The 24,237-nt window shown below is 46.3% G+C and overlaps 1 protein-coding gene and 1 non-coding gene across 3 annotated transcripts in view; one reads left to right on the forward strand and one right to left on the reverse strand.

Moving 5' to 3' along the window:
* The window catches only part of LOC126092430 (YLP motif-containing protein 1), a 639,037-nt gene that overhangs the window by 244,365 nt on the left and 370,435 nt on the right, over positions 1-24,237 (reverse strand). The window lies entirely within an intron of this gene.
* Positions 6,089-6,162, forward strand: Trnat-ugu (transfer RNA threonine (anticodon UGU)). Its single transcript has one exon. It is a non-coding gene; the product is annotated as a tRNA-Thr (tRNA).

The raw sequence follows: 24,237 nt of genomic DNA on the forward strand, positions 1-24,237 counted from the left end.
CACGGTACATCCAAACCGTCATCGAACCCATCGTTCTACCATTCCTAGACCGGCAAGGGAACTTGCTGTCCCAACAGGACAATGCACATCCGCATGTATCCCGTGCCACCCAACGTGCTCTAGAAGGTGTAAGTCAACTACCCTGGCCAGCAAGATCTCCGGATCTGTCCCCCATTGAGCATGTTTGGGACTGGATGAAGCGTCGTCTCACGCGGTCTGCACGTCCAGCACGAACGCTGGTCCAACTGAGGCGCCAGGTGGAAATGGCATGGCAAGCCGTTCCACAGGACTACATCCAGCATCTCTACGATCGTCTCCATGGGAGAATAGCAGCCTGCATTGCTGCGAAAGGTGGATATACACTGTACTAGTGCCGACATTGTGCATGCTCTGTTGCCTGTGTCTATGTGCCTGTGGTTCTGTCAGTGTGATCATGTGATGTATCTGACCCCAGGAATGTGTCAATAAAGTTTCCCCTTCCTGGGACAATGAATTCACGGTGTTCTTATTTCAATTTCCAGGAGTGTATTTACTTATTAGCATGGAAGAAGTTTGTCAATGACACTTATTTGCCAACACTGCATCGGCTAGCAGAGTAGCAACTAAACCAACTTTATCAAGGAGTAACAAAGTGCTCTGAAGTTTAGTTGAATTCATGGTATTTATTGTTTAAAACTGTGCTTATTTTCCTCAAAACACACATCCGTAGTCGCTTCTTCCGATCAATATTGTGATCGACTGTGTAATCATTCTTATTCCATAAAGTCAACAGTGATCAAATTATTACGCAGAATTATTCATTTCTGCCATGCGCAAAGCGGGCGCGACGGGGAGGGGGGCTTCCCAGGGGTGGGTCTCTCATATTTACCCAAGACCATCGTTTCAGCAGGACTACCCAGCATTGAATTTGGACGCTGAGCTAACGCTTCTTTTCTTTGCGGGCCTGTTTTCGAAATGTATGGTGCAGCTGCTAACTTTATTAAGTACTGGCTCTTTGCTCGCAGTTTCAACCGCTTACGCAAAGGTCGCATATATTTCATACATACATATATTTCACACATCTCTGCACGTATGCTGCATCTGTATCTGCAGCGAATTTTCGCGCACAGTTTCACCTGAATGCTGAGAAAACTAGTATTTTTGCCTGGGCACGAAATATGCAAAAATTCGTGTAATCGGTTCAGCTTTTAGATTTGAAATTGGAACGAACACCTGTTTTGTATCTAGACTATGGAAAACATTTCTTCACACCCACTCACGTTCTTCTCTATTTCTAAATTTTGTTTATCGCAAGTGTTTATATGAACCCTGGAAGACGCAGTGAACAGCACAAGTAAGAGACAGATTGCGCTTCATGTTTTTAAAGTGTTCCATGTCAACTACACGCGAGAAAGAAACACCAATGGACTGGCCGTATTCTAACGTTTTTGCGTGTTACCCCTTATCTTATCAACCCCCACGCCTAGCGGTAGAAAGGGGCTCCTTACTCTCATAGCATTTTATTCAAATAATGTACCAAATGTGCTTGAGATTGCTCCAGGCGTTTGTGAGTTATGCTTCTATGTCATCCCTTTACAACCCCCCCCCCCCCCCTCATGAATCTTATATCAAAAGTCCTTCTTTCCAGATAGTAAATTAGATGTGTGGAAAGTTTGGTTGAAATCCATCTATCGGTCTAGGAGATATATGGAACGTACACACGTACAATGATTGTTACAAATAGACTTCGAGCAAAACTTAAGGACGAAAGTAGCTATCGCATTATGTCATTACCAAGTAACATAGCTCAATGAAACTTGGGCCATACATAGAAAGAACTGCTACAGAAGGTAACAAAGAAATACGCAATGAGACGAACTGAAATGACACTTTTATTCAAAGACAATAAATACATTAAAGAGCGTGATGTTCCACTGTTCATTAAAAACGGAAAGATACGGTTCTCAATAGCGTGTTTTATCACCACGGACAATAATGTCTGCTCTGCAAAGTGTTTCCATGCTGGTCATTAGATTTGTAAGGAGTTCTTGTGGTAGGTCGTTCCGTGCCTCCACTAGCGCGGTTGACAACTGATGGATGGTTGGTGGACGTGCTGTAGTACAAAACATCCCACACCTGCTCAGTGGGAGAAAAGTCGGTGGATGGGCAGGCCGGTCCATCCGCCAAATGTCCTCTCGTTCTAAGATCTCTTCCACCTGCGCTGTTCAATGCGACCGGAGATTTTCACCTATAAAAATGAAGTCAGGACCGAATGCATCCCAGAAAAAATTCACACTGTGAAGGAGTACAGTGTCACAATAACGTTGACCAGTGACTGTACAATATTCAAAAATCTGTAGGTCAGTACGGTCACGTAATATTATGCCTTTTCCATACTGTAACACCTGGACCACCAAAACGATCAGGTTCGAGAATGTTCCTGGGTGGACTAAGTGTTCCCACCTCTCGCCATATGAGCGTTGTCGAAGACGATCATTTTGGAGGAGGAGGAGATTAGTGTTTATCGTCCCGTCGACAACGAGGTCATTAGAGACGAAGCGCAAGCCCAGATCAGGGAAGGATGGGGAAGGAAATCGGCCGTGTCTTTTCAAAGAAACCATCCTGGTATTTGCCTGAAGCGATTCAGGGAAATCACGGAAAACTTGAATCTGGATGGCCGGACGCGTGTTTGAACAGTCATCCTCCCGAATGCGAGTCCAATGTGCGATTGTTTTGGTGACCCGGGGAAGTATTATGTTGCATGGGCTGCTGAGCACCAAATCTTTGAACACGGTTGCGTTCGTCGGCCAACGATATTGTTTTCAGAAGTGCATTCGCCCCCAACTTCATTTTGACAGACGGCAATGTGCGACCGCATCGAGCAGCGCAGGCGGTTGACCTATTGGAATGAGACGATATTCGCGGAATGCGTTCACCTGCCAATTACCCTGACTTAAATCCCATGGAAATGAAATGATCTTATGGCATTGCTGGCCGAGAGGCCCCATTCGGGGGAGTTCGGCCGCCGTATTGCAAGTCCTTTTTACCATCATGCAGCAGTTGCCCATCCGCGCTGGTGAAGGAGCTGAAAATCCTACAACAAGAATTCCTTATCAGCCTCTTGCAGAGCACGAATTGCCGTCCGTCCTGGCCACTCACCCAATTAAGAACCACGTCCCACCTTTCGTAAAATTCAAGACACCATCATGAATAGTGGTAATTTCAGCGTAAATTTTGCCTTTGAATAAAAGTGTGATTGTGTATTACTTTCACAAACCTTCTGCACTGTATTGAAGCACTTCTTCCTATTTATTGTCCAAATGGCTAAGTTTGTAAATTGTTAGCGTGCCACCGTGGTGACGTAGACCGAGCATGGTGAAATGATGCTGTCCAAAAACGGCGCCGACCGTAGATGGCAGGGTGAATAGCGGCTGCGGAGATACGTACGGGCGAATAGACGTGCTACTGTTGAGCAACTGACCGTCCTGATGAACCAAGGGTCTAACAACAGTGTCTCCTGAACGACTGTTCAGCGAACGTCGTTGCGTGTGGGCCTCAGAAGCGGGCACCTGGTTCTTGCACCCGTGCTGACTGCTGTTCATTGGCGAAGAAGACTGGAATTTGCACGCCAATACCGCAACTGGGCGTCCATTGAATGGCGAGAGGTGGCCTTTCCAGATGACTCACGTTTTATGCTCCATCACAGAGACGGCTGTTGTTGTGTACGGCGTGAAACGCCTGAATGCAAAAGCCTGCAACAATCGTTGGAAGCGTCCGTAGCTCGTGGTCTCGTGGTCGCGTTCTCGCTTCCCGAGCACGGGGTCCCGGGTTCGATTCCCGGCGGGTCAGGAATTTTCACCTGCCTCGAGATGACTGGGTGTTTGTGTTGTCCTCATTATTTCATCATCATTCATGAAAGTGGCGAGTTTGGACTGAGCAAAGGTTGGGAATTTGTACGGGCGCTGATAACCGCGCAGTTGAGCGCCCCACAAACCAAACATCACATCATCATCATCATCATCATCATCATCATCACACAATCGTTGGAAGGATCCAGCCTGGAGGGGATTCCCTGGACGATATCGTCATTCTGAAAGGCACAATGGATCAGCACAAGTATGCATATATCCGCGGGGATCATTTCCACCCCCACATGCAACTTAATTTTCCTCGGCACAGTGGCATCTACTAGTAGGACAAGGCATTATGCCACACAGCTCGTCGTCTACGTGCGCCATTAGAAGAGCACCGGGAAGAGTTTACCGTACTTCCCGAGCCAGAAAACTCCCCGGATTTAAACCCATTCGAGAATCTGTGGAGCCACCTCCATCAGGCTGTCCACGCCTCAACCGATGATGATGATGTTTGGTTTGTGGGGCGCTCAACTGCGTGGTTATCAGCGCCCGTACAATTACCCAATCTTTGCTCAGTCCAATTTCGCCACTTTCCTGGATGATGATGAAATGATGAGAACAACACAAACACCCGGTCATCTCGAGGCAGGTGAAAATCCCTGACCCCGCCGGGAATCGAACCCGGGACCCCGTGCTCGGGAAGCGAGAACGCTACCGCGAGACCACGAGCGGCGGACACGCCTCAACCGAGAAATCTTGCGCAGGTGGCCACGGCGATGGAGTTGGCATGGCTCCTCATCTCTGTCGGCACCTTCCCGAACGTCACTGATTCTCTTACGTCGAGCAGTCCGCGCTGCAAAAGGTGGTTATTCAGTCTTTTGGCCACATTAATGAGAGTGGGCAGTGTATTTCGCCAAGTTCTGCACACCAGTGTAAACTGCACAGTGGTGTACGGAGTTTGCATGGAAGCAAGTTCGGCCTGCTGACGTTCTTGGACGGGAAAAGTAACTTCTGACACGCACCTTGCAGCTACACGCCCGACTGTCAATATTGAGAGACAGAGCTGCGAGCTAGGTCTTAAGGGACGCAGTCACTTACGCGCGAAGAGCCTGCGCAACTTCGGCTCGCGTGCGGTAGTGACACAACGCAGCGCAGCGCAAGGCGGCAGCACAGAAATCCCGCAACTGCCGGTAAGGCGTGGGCGGAAGCCTCGCTCACCAGCCTGGCTGGCGCTTGTCCCGCTTGTTAGCCACGGCTGGCCGCCCCTTGCGCAACCTCGCTTCCCCTCATTGGCCCACACATGAAGAGGTGGCACTTAGGAGTACCGTCTTACGCCTAACTGGAGGTTTTTTTTTTTCCTTTTCAGCATTAGCACCTCTCCCTTCTTTTTTCCCCTTAATAATAAGGAGCTGCTCATCCAAGACATGGAAACTATTCGTTATTTTTGTTCTGTACCCGGATGTCCTTCCTGTTCGTACGCTGGACTGTTGTTCTAAATAGGTAAGTCTGCCTATGAACCGTGCGAATATTGTTCCGTGTGTTCTCGAATACGGACGGAAATTGAAAACGTTACACTACGAAGTACCTGACCGGTCGATTTGTATCAAACTTTATGGGACTTTTCAAACGAATTACCGCAATGACGCCAGGTGATGTCTTCGACAACTGCCGGTATTTCGAGCAACGAGCGCTGTGCAAGGAAATTTGAAGCTTCGGTAGGAGGGGATTAACCGAGCAACAACCATATGCACACACACAAACACACACACACACACACACACACACACACACACACACACACACACACAAAACCACTATGTCAAATATATATGAAGACAGTAACTGTTCGCCGGCCGCGGTGGTCTAGCGGTTCTAGGCGCTCAGTCGGGAACCGCGCGACTGCTACGGTCGCAGGTTCGAATCCTGCCTCGGGCATGGATGTGTGTGATTTCCTTAGGTTAGTTCGGTTTAAGTAGTTCTAAGTTCTAGGGGACTGATGACCACAGATGTTAAGTCCCATAGTGCTCAGAGCCATTTTGAACAGTAACTGTTCTCGAAAGAACAGAATACTGTTGATGACCGTGCAGCTTTTCCCTGGAATAAATGATGACTAACTGAAACCCTCAGCTGCCGACAGGTGTTGTTAATATTCCTATAAGGTACATTACATATGTAGAATTGTGGACAGTTGGGAATGTGAGTCTCACGGGAAGCGTGCAAGGGATAAGTCCCTGCAGTCGCGCTATGCATCTGTGTCCTCGATGGCTCAGATGGATAGAGCGTCTGCCATGTAAGCAGGAGATCCCGGGTTCGAGTCCCGGTCGGGGCACACATTTTCAGCTGTCCACATCGAGGTATATCAACAACACCTGCCGGCAGCTGAGGGTTTCAGTTAGTCATCAAATATGTCCAACGTGAATTACCAATGGGTGAGCAAGCAGCATTAACTCTGTTCCCCTGTTTGATTGGGGTGAAACAGGATACCAAGAAGAATTCCAGCAAAACGTTCGTTCCTATTTATGAGATCACTTGCTAACTTAATCTGAACTGCTTTCTCAACAACACTGTCCCAACAACTAGGCGTGCACTGCAGTATCTCTATGTTGTTATCGATGGCTCTCACATCTTTTCCTATAACAAAAGAAGCTACATGTAAACTGTAAAGGAATTTCACTTACGTGGGAGTAGTGTTAACTTTATCTAATCAAAGGATTAAGCCCAGTTCATTCCAGAATCGTTAAGATCGCTGAGAAGTGAGTAGGTAAAATCTAAGATACTTCTGAACGGAATTAGTCGCATGGGCACGTAATGACAATGAAAATCGACTTCCGACCATATCTGCTGGGTACTCCATTTTTTTTTTTTTTTTGTCAGACACTTAGATGTGGACCACACGTAAACTGCACGAGATGCGTTAGTACACAGTGCTGAAGGCTTTCTTCGTAGTGATTTTCATTGTTCGTTTCTAATCGGTTGTGAATGTCCCTGTGGTGGTCCTCTGACTGATCCCCATAGCAGATGAATATCCGTGGAGCGAGCATTCAGATGTGAAGAACAGAATTTTCGCCTACAAAATCACGTGACTGCGATGCGGCAAAACGTTTGCCCCTAACCTCCTTTCCGATTTTCATACACTTCGTACACCTACACATCATGAGCGGGTATGTAGATGGTTAGAGTTGAAAGTCTCTGTCACAGGTAGAACGACCACCAGAGTGCATTAGTGTTGTTCGTGTTTCGGTTCGTTGCCACGCCTGGTAGAGTACGTAAGAGACGTAAACACCGTTGGTTATCGTTGTGAAGACAGTGTTCTCAGCACCTGACAACGTTTCAACAGGGCCTCATCGTGGGTCACCGTTTGGCCAGCTGGTCGAATCGTGCAGTATCCACATTTGTGGAGCATTCGGGTGTGGCAGTGAGAAAGAATAGGAACGTAATGTCAGCGTATTTGCCGTCAAGGTTTGGGTCGATCACAACTGGCAACCAGAAGGAAGCATCACCGTATTCTACACCAAGCACATCGTAACACCTTTACATCTGCGCGTGCCACACGAGAACAAGTAACGGACTGAGTTCAACATTTGTGTCATCCCGCACCATTGGTCTCAGATTAGCAGCACCCCAATTAAGGAATTAACATCTCATACGTAGGCTGCTGTTACAGAACAAGACAAATGCTTCGTTTCCAATGGTGTCGTAACCGGGAAACCTGGACGACTGATGAATGGCCTCTCACTGTCCAGCGGTCCCTCGTTAACTGAGACGACAATCGTCTGCGACAAGCTGGGGAGATGTCACAAGCTTCCAAATAATTTAAAGGGCACAGCAGTACTACTCCTGGCGACGTGGAGTGGGGAACCATTGGATTTGTAGTCAGGTCACAGCTGGCTGTGATTGAGTGAACTCTGATGGTAGAAAGGTACGTCAAGGACATCCTCTGTCCTCATGTCTTATCTCCAGTGCTATAGTATCGTGGCGACATTACTCAACAGGATAGTGTTGGTCCAGACATGGCAACTGTCTCCATCAACTGCACCGGTGATGTAGTGGTACCCACGCGGCCAGCAAGATGCCCAAGTATGTCCCCGACAGAACACGTGTGAGACCATCTCTGGTGTCAACTCTGCCCCCGTGCCAGCAGCCAGGAGACCAAGTATCTACAACAGCTGTAGGCTGATCTGTCTCAGGAGAGGATACAACGGCTGTATTACGCTCTTACTAATAGAATCATTGCAGTCATCCAGGCCAGTGGTGGTGCAGCATGATACTCGTAAGTGGGTTCATACTGCCAAGTTCTTTGTAAGTTCGACTGGAATGTGTAATCACTGAAATAACATCACATACTCTCAAAACTATTAACGTTTCATTTCAGTTCCTCGTCCTCTTTGTGTACTTCACTTCTTATTGTCCGGCAGTGTATCTTTAGAGGACGCTTTCCCTACCTTTGACCAGTACTGTCTCTTTTAAGAAGATGGGACACCCTGTGCAGGCTGTGCGGCCGCCTCTCGCTCGGGCCACGAACCTGCAGAAGGCGAGGGCGATGCCGACTACAGAGGCGGAGCGGCGCGCCGCCGCGGGGCGCACGCTGCGAGGCGATGGCCAGCCGTAACGGTGCGCGCCTCCGAATTACAGGCTGTGCTGCTAACGGAGAGCAACAACCTGCACACCTCTCCCGCCTGCCCTCCTGCTGCTTCTACGCTCGCCAGTTAATCTCTAGCGATGCCTCGGTCTCGCCGATATGGGGCTCACTCATTCTAGTGAACAAGCTATCTCAAACCCTCCATCTCTGCGTCTCTAGAATTTGATATACGACGTGTAATCCTCAACAGGTACGCATCCGCCTCGCCTTTCGCATTCGGCTGTCTACGGCAATCTGAATTTTTACTATCTCATCCAATTCCCACACGTTGTTCTCTTCCAAGAGCATCGGCGAACCATGTACAGTTTCTTCAGGGCGTCTTGCCTGTGTTTTCAGGGGAAGAGGGGGGGAGGAGTAGCGAGTAGCGAAGGAAGCAAGCAAGATCTGCTTACAAAAGCCCAGCACAGTGACAGGAGCGGGTAGAGTGGCAGTGTGGGACGAACAAAATGTGATTACGTCGCGCAGTGCTAGTACTACACCTGTGCTTATTTCTTCTGCCGACTATCACTTCATAGTGGCATCGGGACACACAGAAACTCCTGCTTTATACCTACAATGTTGGTAGCGGACCGACACGTAATACTCGTGCGCCATATTGGACCGACTAACTTCTACCAGCTTCAGCCGATCCCAAAGTAGTGAGCCCTTTAATCAAAGAATAACGGCATTAGCTGATACTGAGCACTGAAATTAATGAATGGGGAAAACTGAAATTTTGTGTCGGAGCTGGAATCGAACCCAATTTTTTCCGTTCCTAGCGAACGACCGCCTTGACCTCCTCGGCTATTCGTACACAGTACCTGACTGACCCAAATTTCCAATTTATCCACCCACTAGTGACGTAGTTCCCGTCCATCATCCTCGCTACTGACAGCGATTCGCTGATTCCTGTACGAGCTTGTTTGTGCAGATGCACAGAAAGGATCATTGGCCGTCTCACCCTAGTTCTATATACGAGTATATGGTGTCTCTTTTTTCAGACATGTCCGAAAGAACAGACACAACATATATTAGTTATCCCTCGATTGCGACCTTTTGAAGGAACTGCCGGCCGGGGTGGCCGAGCGGTTCTAGGCGCTACAGTCTGGAACCGCGCGACCGCTGCGGTCGCAGGTTCGAATCCTGCCTCGGGCATGGATGTGTGTGATGTCCTTAGGTTGGTTACGTTTAAGTAGTTCTAAGTCTAGGGCACTGATGACCTCAGATGTTAAGTCCCATAGTGCTCAGAGCCATTTGAACCATTTTCTTTGAAGAAACTATACTTAAGTCGCAAAACTAGCACTTCATACCCCATCCCAGCATGTCGTATCCAGGAAACTCGACAACAGAGCCCGATTTTCTCACAGGCCAGCTAGGCCTGTGTCTGAGATACCGAGAAGAACGAGGGCGCCGCGAGACCACATCAGCCTCAATCAACTGATTGCGTCTCGTACCATATCACAAATTTACAGAGAAGCGTTTTTGATAAAGTGTCTGTACATTGGATAACAGATGTAAGTTACGGGTGTTGTTGATACCGTCACGAGTGAAAATGGCTCCATCATTAACAGTATTAATAGGATTACTTGGCGATCTGCATAGCCAACGACAAAATTCCGATCGTGTATCCACATCTCCCTCTCGAAGGTGCTGCATTCCAAGCAAACGGTAAGGATGGAGGCCATGCGTGCGTGACGTCACGTCCGCCATATTCTTGAGAAGTGCCACATAGATACGTGTAGGAATTCTGTTTCTGCTTCTTGAAGACTACGTTCTGCGGTCTAAGTAATGTCTTTTACGTCATCCACACTCGCTACATTTGCCCATTGACATGAAATACTCGTATGACTGCTGATCAGTGAATCAATATCATCTAGTTTAGTGACAACGCAAGCATACAGTTTTGAATATATTACTCTGCGGTCAGGAAATAGTCTACCGTATCTTTTTTACAAACGGCAGACATAATTTCCGTTGCAAAACTAATACCCAAATACGATACTGACACACTCAGATTTTGCAAATACACGAGGCACGCTAAAGCAACCTATATTACTAAGTTACTATTCCGGAAACCGGAAACCACTACTAGTTGCACGTTGCCTATCTGGTTGCTTTCCAGGAGAATTGCCGATAGCATTTAAAAATTTTAAATGCAGTCGTATCTGATAATTCCGAAGTAAAATTGTGGTTAAAATTTTAATACAATGAGACATGCATAACCGTTAGAAACTCTAAGTTTTGTCATGAGGAAGCGTAACTGACGGCGCGCAAATATCCGCAATTCATTCGTCCATTATTTGAGAATAACTGCACTTAGCAACATCCAACAAACTTTACACATAATTTCAAACCTTCACGAACCTTTCTCTCGCTGATGATGAAAGGAAAGAACTTTATCGCCTAACTTTACCGCCTACTATATTTTCATTGTTCATGCAGTCAGCCTTCAGTGTCAGAGGTGATGTATTAATTTATTGCTTCTGTAATATCAATAACTTGAAGATACAGTATCAATGTTCCATGTATATGTATTTAATACTTCGTTATGAACCACCTTTCGCCTTCTTAGACCACCGTCAGGTAACTTAATACTAAACGTCTAGTCCACACAACTTCGGTGAAAATTCATAGCTGTACAAAGATTATTGTACAAAGATATGTGACTTTTATGACTACATCGATACAAAGCACAAGCATAATGTGATATCTAAAGAGGCTCTTAACAGATAACCTTATAATACAGTATATTCAAATATTAAAACTACATGAACGTACAAGCCAAAAATGTTGTACAAATGAGTAATGGCACAGGCTACTGCGTCACACTGGAATATGAATAGACCGAAAAAGAGGACGAAGGCGGGGGGGGGGGGGGGGGAGGGGGGGAGAGGAGAGGCCAAAAAGAAGTCTATGGAATGGTGTGGAATAGTTGTAACAAGCTTATTATCTGTTGGTGGCAGAAATAATAACTGGTTATTGCTACTTTAATAAGGGTGAGTAGTGGAAGTGTTTGGTCTTCGGGACCAGTTCCGGATTCTCTGACTGGCGTTTATTAATGGCCAGAATTTCAAGTAATGTTAGATCCTGCCTGGAATTCTTTTACGGAGAACTACACATTTCACATCATATGAATGACATGCATTCAGAGAATGTGCAGCAAAGACGGAATCTCTCTGTTTCAGTCTCCAACTCCTTTCATGCTCAGTCACTCTAGTAGTTATAGCCCTAACTGATTGACCTAGATGTAATTTTCCACACAGATTGCAGGAAATTCTATAAATTCCACTCTGTTTTAAAAGTGGAATCTTATCTTCACCTTTGAACAGAAGTTGTGCAACAGTATTCCTAGTGTAAAAAACTGGAATATACTTCCTGAATTTCAGTTTCCTGGCAAGAACTTGTGAAGTCCTACCCACATATAGGATGTGGACCCATTTGTTATCAGTGTGGTTTTGTGCTATCTGAGATGGATAAAGGAGTGGTGTTACACTCTGTCTCTTCTTTTTGCTGAGTGTGTTGTCAATTACGGCAGGACTATAACCATTTCTGTATACTGTTTCTTTAATTATTTTCAATTCCTTTTCAAAATCTGCTTTGATTTGTGGTATAAGTAGCAGGCGGTCCACCATGTAATGGAAATTCTGGATATTAATAAACACCAATCAAAGAATCGTCACGTGGTTCTTAATGATCAATCTCAGTTCCATTAAAGTGTCAGCACCCAGTTATTATTGCCGGCTGGAGTGGCCGTGCAAGGCGCTTCAGTCTGGAGCCGAGCGACTGCTACGGTCGCAGGTTCGAATCCTGCCTCGTGCATGGATGTGTGTGATGTCCTTAGGTTAGTTAGGTTTAAGTAGTTCTAAGTTCTAGGCGACTGATGACCTCAGATTTCAAGTCGCATAGTGCTCAGAGCCATTTGAACCATTTTGAACCAGTTATTATTTCTCTCTCCATTACATAATAAGCTCGTTATAACTGATTCGCACCTCCTTTTTCGGTCTATTCATCCATCACATTCAACAGTTCGTCCGTACGACATAGTAGCAAGTGCCATTTCTGACTTGTACAACATTATTGGCTTGCACAGTCACATATTTTTAATATTTGGATATATTGTGTTATAAGGTTTATCTGTTCACAGTCAGTTTATGCATTACATTATACTGGTGTGTGTATTGATACAGTCATAACATGTCTCATATCTTTGTATAGCAATCTTTGTACAGCTATGAATTTTCGCTGAAGTTATGTGGACTATGTGTCTAATATTAAGTTATCTGACAATGGCCCAAGTACATCAAAGCCCGTTCATGACGAACTATTAAATATTATTATGGAACATTAATACTGTGATTTCAAGTTATTAATATGTCTATATTCCCCCAAGAACGAAAGGAATATTCTGTAAATATTACTGCTTCTTTACTACCGACTGTATTCGCGACACTTGGATACCGTATCTATGTATCCATGTACACCCCAAAATGTACCTGAAAAATTGTATCATTAAACAACTTCCATTTCAGGAGATAAGACGGCATAGACACTCACATGCGTGAAAAAGTGGCTTCTGCTTAAAATGGAGTGCAGTCAAACTTCATCAGCCGTGATGTTTTAATTTATTACTTCTTTACTACTTCACTCTACTGGCAAAACTTTTTGCAGGCAGTATCGACTTATATCACCGAACGTACATGTACAACTATATCATTGTACGAAACATATTTCAGGAATTACGAAGTCATATACATTGAGGCGCGTGCAAAACCTGCTTTTGCTTATAATAGAGCACGAGTTATCCAGACCATATTCATCGTAACAATAGCAGGTTAGCAACTTCCAACAAATTTTAAGCGTAATTTCAAACCTTCCCTGAATTTTTTCTCGGTTACAAGCTTAACGTCAAACATTTAACAAAATAACTCATTAGCAAAGTAATCGTACGTTTGCAGCTGTTCTATACATAGGACTTCAACTCTTTACGTAATAGTCGGTTCGGCGGCATAGTACAATTGAACTACAAATCACTATCATTGTCGCAAAATTCAGTTATGTTAACTCAAGCACACCTCAACAACTCGAATTTCCAAACAAAAATGACAGTCGATAAACCCACAGCAACTGGAGTACCAACATGCGAAATGAAAATGGATCCGCGTGACCAGGTGTACAACTAGAACCAATAAAATTGGACACATGCTAATCGAATGTTTTATTCGAATTAGTCTATATTACCACCTCCTAAAATATTTACCATTCCTCCTCAAAGACCCTGTATTTATCCTTAAAGATGTAAATGATCGTATGACGTCAGTGGCCGAGAGTTCGCAGGCGGGAAGTTCGGCCGCAAAGTGCAAGTCTTACTGAGTGCGACGCCCCATTGGGCGACTTGCGCGTTGACAATCGGGATGAAATGATGATGAGGACAGCACAACACCCAGTCCCTGAGGGGAGAAAATCTCCCACTCCAGCCGGGAATCGAACCCAGGCCCCCGTCAGTGGCTTTCCAAAGCGCTGACCGTTCAGCTATTGGGGCGGACATCCTTGAAGATGTGATGTTAATTTACTGCTTAAATATGTTACTTCCGGTGGATCGAACTTCTAATTCACTTCCACTGGTTGGAAAACACAGAAACTCCATCCCAAAACCTGTGAAAATTGTTGCTAGAATGTCGAACGCTGTGATACGTTTCGTGCCGAAACTGAGGATATGACTTCATTATACCGCAGCTCATCACATGCTTGAATACACGAGGGCGTAAACTGCACTTCGCGCATACAAAACGTAGACAAGTCTTTGAGGGTTCAGAGGATCGGCCTGCCTGTGTGCAGAAGAGCATACGTCAGGTCGTGGTCAGGTCGCTCTTCGCTATTGTTCTTGTCCTTTGGCTTGGAAAAGCACATCGTTAGCTGTGAAGGTAAGAGTGTGCGTTACTTCAGATAAGCTTGCCTTGTGAGCTCGGTCACGGTCGACAACGCTACATACGAGGAGGAAGTAAAATTTTAGAGAGACAAGCATTCTTACAAAACACTCGTTCGCAAAACTGTGAGTTTAAGTAAATACTTAGGGATTACAGTTACGAACACATGGGTAATGTTGCGAGGAAGGCGAATTAAATACTCCTTTTATTAGCAGAACAGATGCAACAGATCCACTAAAGACACGGCCTACATTACGCTTGTCCGTCCTTCTGGTAGGATATTGCTGCTCGGTATGGGATCCTTACCAGACAAGACTGACAGAGGACATCGAAAAAGTACAGAGAGGGGAAGTATCACGGAAATGATACGGGTTCGGAACGGCAATCATAAAACAAAGGCGTTTGTCGTTCCAGAGTTCTTTTCACGAAATTTCAATCACCAACGTTCTTCACCGTATGCGAAAATATTTTGTTGATTCTCAACTACGCAGTGCGAAATGATCATCGTGATAAGGTAGATACATATCAGAGCTAGCACGGAAAGATTTAGGTACTCGTTTTTCCCGCCCGTTGTTCAAGAGTGGGACGGCAGAGAAATAGTTTGAAAGTGGTTGGATGACTCTCGCTTCCCACGCCCGGGTTCCCGGGTTCGATTCCCGGCGGGGTCAGGGATTTTCTCTGCCTCGTGATGACTGGGTGTTGTGTGCTGTCCTTAGGTTAGTTAGGTTTAAGTAGTTCTAAGTTCTATGCGACTGATGACCATAGATGTTAAGTCCCATAGTGCTCAGAGCCATTTGGATGAGCTCTCTGCCAGGCACTTAAGTCTGAATTGCAGAATAGTGATGTAGATGCTTCAGGTGCTCTACGTAGTCTCTCCCCCCACTTGAATACCAACACAAATACGTTCATACAACTGCGTGAAACTGTCAAAGAAGTCCTTCTTTGGCATGTTGTTCCACACGCTCGTCACGTTGGCTCGAATGTCTGTTATGTTGTCAGGGTGTTAATCCTTCATGTGAATTTCTACACTTCATCATTTTGTGGTACTGATAACACCAAGTCTCTCCACCCGTGATTTTTTTTTTCTTTCATTCTAATCAAGTCACAGCAGGAGTCCACGGATCGTTGTTTTTGGTCGGAAGTCAAAGTGTGCCGAACAAAATTTGTATTCTGGAAAATGCCTAGAACACTTGATTTAGAAACGTTCAGTTCCTTGCTTCACTGCGATTAGCGCTACAGAAAAGCTGACAGACTGCAGCCGCACGTCCTCTACTTCGAAACTGCCTGCTCACAACTGACTGGCCGAATGCACGTCTGTTATTTACGGTCGTTAGTTCAAACTGCCACCGTAGTCACTGCGCTGACGTCGCTTATACGCCAGGAATAATATCACTCTCTGAAGTATTCGTGCGGACGATGTATGTGCAGAGGCGGTAGAGTTAAGATTCCGAGACACTTGGAAAACGGCATACACGAAGGGTGCGAACTCACATCGCAGATCAGTCTGACAGCCCGTTTCTGAGCTAATAATATTTTTGGTGAGTGCACAGAGTTGGTCCAAAATATAAGGGACGATCAAAAAGTTTCTGTTCAAAAGCCATACAGTCTAGAATCGGTATGTCAATCACGTGAAATCACCGTGAGCGATGAGGCAATCATCCCACCGACGCACCAGGTGGAAGACACCCGTTTGCTGAAACAACGTGTCCCGCTGCGTGAAAAAGTCCGTAAATTCCTGCTGCACACCTTCGTCTGAAGGAATCGACGACTCTTCACCGATTTTTGTAAGGAATTGAAGGTGTGATCGCATGGGGGGAAATCACGACTAGAGGACGGGTGCTCGACTGTCTCCTACATCAGTTGGCGTAACCTCTGCGTTACATTTGTGATTTGGAGACATGCGTTATCACGAAGCTACAGCATCCCTTGCCGCAGTTTTGCCAGGAGTTGTTTTCGACAGACGTGCAGCCCCATATACATTCTTCACTATTTGATGGATGTCTACCGGTGTTTGTCATACGGCAGCCAAGGAAAGAATAACAGTGTGATGGTCCTGTTTGGACGCGTTTGGTAACAACGTCGCCGTAGCTCACGTTTCCGCATTTACCGCATGCACGTGGAGAATACAAGAATGCCGTACTAATCCCTTGCTTACATTTCGCTGCTTATACACCCGCAACGGAATCACTCTATGATGCATTTATGCTGCAGCAACTGCTACAAATGGAAACATCTTGATCAGCTCCTACAGCGACTGTCTCTCCTAAGCGTCGCAACGCTCATTTTCTCTGGTGTTTCGACAGTTATTTGCAATTTCGTTTTTGCGTTCCATGGCTGGTGTCAGCGCAAACAATTACTGCTCGTCACGTCTTTCACGTGACGCCCATTATCAACAAAAAGCGTCGATTTGTTTTCTATTTCAAAGCTAATTATTTTCAAATCGGAATCTTACGCACCTATTCGATAGAGCCGTCCCAACTTAGTCTAGTCCGATATCAGTTGTATCTACACTCCTGGAAATGGAAAAAAGAACACAGTGACACCGGTGTGTCAGACCCACCATACTTGCTCCGGACACTGCGAGAGGGCTGTACAAGCAATGATCACACGCACGGCACAGCGGACACACCAGGAACCGCGGTGTTGGCCGTCGAATGGCGCTAGCTGCGCAGCATTTGTGCACCGCCGCCGTCAGTGTCAGCCAGTTTGCCGTGGCATACGGAGCTCCATCGCAGTCTTTAACACTGGTAGCATGCCGCGACAGCGTGGACGTGAACCGTATGTGCAGTTGACGGACTTTGAGCGAGGGCGTATAGTGGGCATGCGGGAGGCCGGGTGGACGTACCGCCGAATTGCTCAACACGTGGGGCGTGAGGTCTCCACAGTACATCGATGTTGTCGCCAGTGGTCGGCGGAAGGTGCACGTGCCCGTCGACCTGGGACCGGACCGCAGCGACGCACGGATGCACGCCAAGACCGTAGGATCCTACGCAGTGCCGTAGGGGACCGCACCGCCACTTCCCAGCAAATTAGGGACACTGTTGCTCCTGGGGTATCGGCGAGGACCATTCGCAACCGTCTCCATGAAGCTGGGCTACGGTCCCGCACACCGTTAGGCCGTCTTCCGCTCACGCCCCAACATCGTGCAGCCCGCCTCCAGTGGTGTCGCGACAGGCGTGAATGGAGGGACGAATGGAGACGTGTCGTCTTCAGCGATGAGAGTCGCTTCTGCCTTGGTGCCAATGATGGTCGTATGCGTGTTTGGCGCCGTGCAGGTGAGCGCCACAATCAGGACTGCATACGACCGAGGCACACAGGGCCAACACCCGGCATCATGGTGTGGGGAGCGATCTCCTACACTGGCCGTACACCACTGGTGATCGTCGAGGGGACACTGAATAGTGCACGGTACATCCAAACCGTCATCGAACCCATCGTTCTACCATTCCTAGACCGGCAAGGGAACTTGCTGTTCCAACAGGACAATGCACGTCCGCATGTATCCCGTGCCACCCAACGTGCTCTAGAAGGTGTAAGTCAACTACCCTGGCCAGCAAGATCTCCGGATCTGTCCCCCATTGAGCATGTTTGGGACTGGATGAAGCGTCGTCTCACGCGGTCTGCACGTCCAGCACGAACGCTGGTCCAACTGAGGCGCCAGGTGGAAATGGCATGGCAAGCCGTTCCACAGGACTACATCCAGCATCTCTACGATCGTCTCCATGGGAGAATAGCAGCCTGCATTGCTGCGAAAGGTGGATATACACTGTACTAGTGCCGACATTGTGCATGCTCTGTTGCCTGTGTCTATGTGCCTGTGGTTCTGTCAGTGTGATCATGTGATGTATCTGACCCCAGGAATGTGTCAATAAAGTTTTCCCCTTCCTGGGACAATGAATTCACGGTGTTCTTATTTCAATTTCCAGGAGTGTATATGTATTAACAGGTACGACGACTGAGTGTTGTGTGATGTCCTTAGGTTAGTTAGGTTTAAGTAGTTCTATGTTCTAGGGGACTGATGACCATAGATGTTAAGTCCCATAGTGCTCAGAGCCATTTGAACCATTAACAGGTACAGCAAAACACGAAGAATAAACAGCAATCCAGCAGCGTCTCACGAGGACAACATCTCAAGTGTCGTAACCCCATCAATCAGAAATTTCGCTCTGTGGAAGAGGGATCAAGATAACCGAAAACATGTATCTGTTTAGCCCTAGATATTTGGCCGTTTTTGTGGAAACGACGGTCTAGGTTTTCGAGGTACTTTATGTTCCTTTCAGTGCCCGGTAAGTTCGACTGAAGCCGTGGCACAATTGCTAGCGCCACGTCTTCATAGTTCTAAATCCTCTGTTAAAAACTCAATTACTATTTTTATTTTTGTCTACCTATGTCTGTAGAAGATTACTATACGATTGTTTGCCAATGTGTATCGAAATAACGTAGTCTTCATTCGTCTACTGTCTGTCTGTCTACATGAAATGTATTCACATTTGTAAATATGGACAATCATCAGCTGTACAAAGGAATGACGACAAAAATCGCATCGAGACTGGAACCCGGATTTTCCACGTATCGCGAGCGCTTGCATTACCATTACGATATCCGAGCACGCTAGAAGGTCAGGCCCAAACTAACCTATATCGACAACAATGTGCCTACAATCTATACTCGCACATCCATTATGTACATCCCTTTGGGGAGACATTTTAATTGAAAGTAGCTTGCCGGTGCTGGCGGATATTGACGATATTGGAGTCTTTGTGATGTTCGGAAGTGCGATGCGATCCATGTCCGAAGGTACTTCCCTCTGTAATTCTGAACAACACAGGCGCTGACTGTCATATCGTAACTGTGTGCCTAGTGAATGAATTAAAAAAAATAAGGGATGGGGAAAAATGTTTGTAACTGATTTCGACGAAACTCCTGTAGTGTATCTTGATTCACAAACAACTGCAATCACCAGTTTTCGGAAAAAATCATCCGTTACGCGTGGTTTGACGCGGAATTATTGCAAACATGTGAAATCGACAGTAATGTTAAGGGATTTTATTTCCCGAGCGAGATTCATACGAAGAAAAATCCCTATGACAAACATGCCTTTGCGCCATGTTCATGTGATAGAAACTTCTACGAGCGGTATCATCCAGGGGAATGAACCAAATATTGATGAAGAATAAACATAAGCTAAAAAGGAAATAATATAAGAATTGATACAAGTATTAATTATAAGTATGAGGATTTAAAAGTATTGTAACCCATGAAAATACCATCCAAACATACGCTGAAGCGCCAAAGAAACTGGTATAAGCAAGCGTATTCAAATATAGAGAGATATAGACAGGCAGAATGTGGCGCTGCCGTCAGCAACACCTATATAAGACAAAAAGTGTCTGGCGCAGTTGTTAGATCGGTTATTGCTGTTACAATCGCAGGTTATCAACATTTAAGTGAGTTTGAACATGCCGTTGTAGTCGGCGCACGAGCGATGGGACACAGCATCTCCGAGACGATGAAGTAAGGATTTTCCCGTACGACCATTTCATGAGTGTACCGTGAATATCAGGAATCTGATAAAACGTCAGATCCCCGACATCGCTCCCGCCGGAAAAATACTTTGCAACAACGGGACCAACGACGACTGAAGACAATCGTTCAACGTGACAGAAGTGCAACCATTCCGCAAATTGCTGTAGATTTCAATGTGGGTCATCAGCTGGTGTCAGCGTGCGAACCATTCAACGAAACATCATCGAAATGGGCTTTCAGAGCCGAAGACCCACTCGTGTACCCTTGATAACTGCACGACACAATGCTTTACGTCTCGCCTGGGCCCGTCAACACCGACATTGGACTGTTGATGACTGGAAACATATTGCCTGGTCGGACGAGTCTCTTTTCAAACTGTATCGAGCGGATGGACGTGTACGGCTATGGAGACAATCTCATGAATCCATAGACCCTGCTTGTCAACAGGGGACTGCTCAAGCTGCTTAGGCGCTGTAATGGTGTGGGGCGTGTGCAGTTGGAGTGATATGGGACCCCTGATGCATCTAGATACGATCCAGGCAGGTGACACGAACGTAGGCATCCTGTCGAATCACCTGAATCCATTCATGTCCATTGTGCATTCCGACAGACTTCGGCAATTCCAGCAGGACAATGTGATACCACACAAGTCCAGAGTTGCTACAGAATGGCTCCAGAATCACTCTTCCGAGTTTAAACACTTCCAACAAACTTCCCAGACATGAACATTATTGAGCATATCTAGGATTCATTGCAATTTTTGTCCAGAAGACATCTCTGCCCCCTCGTACTCTTACGGATTTATGGATTCCCCTGCAGGATTCATGGTGTCCACTCCCTCCAGCACTTCTTAAGACATTGGTCGAGTCCACGCCACGTCGCGTTGCGGCACTTCTGCGAGGCCGGCCGGGGTGTCCGAGCGGTTCTAGGCGCTACAGTCTGAAAACGCGCGAGCGCTCCTCGCCTGCCTCGGGCATGGATGTGTGTGATGTCCTTAGGTTGGTTAGGCTTAAGTAGTTCTCAGTTCTAGGGGACTGGTGACCCCAGAAGTTAAGTCCCGTAGTACTCAGAGCCATTTGAACCAACTTCTGCGAGCTCGCGGGGCCCCTATCCGATATTAGACAGGTATACCAGTTTCTTTGTTCTCTTCAGTGTATATTACATAACAGATTTATGACACCTATTGTGAACCCAGTTGTAATTTTGCCGTTAATGGAACGCCCTTGTATCCCCTAATTTGATATGGAACGTATGTGTAGTAACAGTCTAGAATATGGGTAGATAAATGAAATAAAATGGTTCAAATGGCTCTGAGCACTATGGGACTTAACATCTGAGGTCATAAGTCCCCTAGAACTGAGAACTACTTAAACCTAACTAACCTAAGGACATCACACACACCCATGCCCGAGGCAGGATTCGAACCTGCGACCGTAGCAGTCCCGCGGTTCCGGACTGCAGCGCCAGAACCGCTAGACCACCGCGGCCGGCGATAAATGAAATAAAATTAAAAGGAATTGGGTCTTGAAAACGCGGCGCAAATTTTCGAAGCTGCGACGCTAGGCACTGTGCCACCGCTTAAGTTGAACTTACATCGTTCTAAAAGGTATATACACTGGAGAGCCAAAGAAACTGGTACATCTCCCTAATATCGTGTAGGGCCCCCGCGAGTATGCAGAAGTGTCGCAACACGACGTGGCATGGACTCGAATAATATCTGAAGTGCTGGAGGGAATTGAAACTATGAATCCTGCAGGGCTGTCCATAGATCCGTAAGGATACGAGAAGGTGGAGATCTCTTCTCAACAGCACGTTGCAAGGCCTAACAGATATGCTCATTAATGTCCATGTCTGAGGAGTTTAGAGGGCAGCGGAAGTGTTTAAGCTCAGAAGAGTGTTCCTGGAGCCACTGTGTAGCAATTCTGGATGTGTGAGGTATCGCATTGTCCTGCTGGAATTGCCCACGTCCTTCGGAATGCACGACGGACATGAATGGATCCTGGTGATCAGGCATGATGCTTACGGACGTGTCACCTCTCAGAGTTGTATCTAGGCGTATCAGGGGGTCCCATATCACTCCAGCTTGACACGTCCCATACCATTACAGTGCCTCCACCAACTTGAACATATCCCTGCTGACACGCAGTGTCCATGGATTCATGAGGTTGTCTCCATACCCGTTCACATCCGTCAACTGGATACAATTTGAAAAAGAGACTCGTCCGACCAGGCAATATGTTTCCAGTCATCATCAGTCCGATGTCTGTGTTGACGGGCCCAGGCGAGGCGTAAAGCTTTGTGTCGTGCAGTCATCAAGGGCACACGAGTGGGCCTTCGGCTCCGAAGGCCCATATCGATGTTTCGTTGAATGGTTCGCACCCTGACACTTGCGTCTGGCGTTGAACGCTGCAGCAATCTGCGGAAGGGTTGCACTTCTGTCACGTTGAACGATTATCTTCAGTCGTCGTTGGTTCCGTTCTTGCAAGATCTTTCTCCCGCCGCAGCGATGTCGGAGATTTGATGTTTTATCGGATTCCTGATATTCACGGTACACGCATGAAATAGTCGTACTGGAAAATCTCTACTTCATCGCTACCTCAGAGATGCTGTGTCCCATTGGTCGTGCGCCGCATGTAACACCACATTCAAACTCTTAAATCTTGATAATCTGCCATTGTAGCTGCAGTAACCGAACAACTGCGCCAGACACTTATCGCCTTATATAGGCGTTGCCGCACGCAGTGCCGTATTCTGCCTATTTATGTATCTCTGTATTTGAATGTGCAAGCCTATACCAGTTTCTTTGGCGCTTCAGTGCAAATTTTGAAGAATAACCGCCGTTTTCTCAGAAATGGCTATCTACGGATAAACCGAGACACGTGTTCTTTTATTCTTCCCCCCTCCACCGAGCAAAGTTACCGGGAAATTTGGTTGGGCACTTGCCGTGTTCTCTTCGTCAGCAGCACTAGATTCTTGGCGGTAGCAGTCTGTGCGGGCCGGGCAAGTGCTGTAGTTGTTGGAGTACTGATTGCTCAAAAAAATGTTGAAATGTTTGTGAATTCCTAAGGGACCAAACTGCTAAGAGCATCAATCCCTAGACCTACACACTATTTATACTAACTTAAACTAACTTACGCTATGAACAACACACACACTCATGCCCGCGGGAGGACTCGAACCCTCGGCGGGAGGGGCCGCGCAGTCCGTAACACGTCGCCTCAAACCGCGCGGCCACTCTGCGCGGCTAGTGATTGTTCTTCGAGTTTTACTGTCCCTGTTAATACATATCGATTAAACTATTTTAACACTAGACTGATCTGGGACCGCTCTAACGAATGGGAACGTAAAATTCTGCTTTAAAACTCATTTTGTTTGTGATGGCAAATAGACCGAAGCCTTCCGTCGATACCAGGTGTCGTATGAAAAATGTTATGAGCACTATTCATTTGGAGTGAGCTACACAATGCAAGAACAAAACTGTGAATCTGTGCTGAAACACCAGAGATTCGCCTGACGACTCTTGGTAGAGACGTCCTGTATAACACCGTAAGAGATAGCAGAGCGAAAGTAAGAAAATTCAACAAGCCTTCGTGTTTGAGTGCAGGCACAAGATCTTGAACGTCATTCTACCAAGAAAGACTCCATCTACCTTCAGTCTTTATAATTTAAAATGGTTAAGTTACTGACTCTTTGACCACCTTGTGACATTATAATTTCGCTTTTATAACAAAATGTTCAAATGTGTGTGAAATCCTATGGGACTTAACTGCTCTGGTCATCAGTCCCTAAGCTTACACACTACTGAACCTAAATTATCCTAAGGTCAAACACACACACCCATGCCCGAGGGAGGACTCGAACCTCCGCCGGGACCAGCCGCACAGTCCATGACTGCAGCGCCTTAGACCGCTCGGCTAATCCCGCGCGGCTTTTATAGCAGTTCCGCCTCATAAACTAAGTGCATTGTGTTTTGTCTCTCTTACACGTTAGTTCATATGCTCTCTAAAAATCACGTCGTGATGCTACTGACAATTCTACCAGCCACATCTTTATTTTACCGTTACAGTGATAACCTTCCCAAGCGCACGATAACTTTTTGTGCTCCTTCTAGAGATTCACAACAATGTTTTACTAAGTTAGTCCTACAGTTATAAATAATTCTGAGTTCGCGCGTCGTATGCTTTCTCATAATAAATGTTATTTGACTGCCACTGTATTATTACCGTTGGATCCCTCATTATGTTGAGGGTACAAGTGGAAACTGTTGTTCAATATCTTTAACTTTGACACTGAAGCGAAAAGTAGAAACTGATGTCTGTTTTACCATGTAATTTTA

Source organism: Schistocerca cancellata, chromosome 7 (assembly GCF_023864275.1).
Source record: "Schistocerca cancellata isolate TAMUIC-IGC-003103 chromosome 7, iqSchCanc2.1, whole genome shotgun sequence".
NCBI classification, from domain to species: Eukaryota; Metazoa; Arthropoda; class Insecta; order Orthoptera; family Acrididae; genus Schistocerca; species Schistocerca cancellata.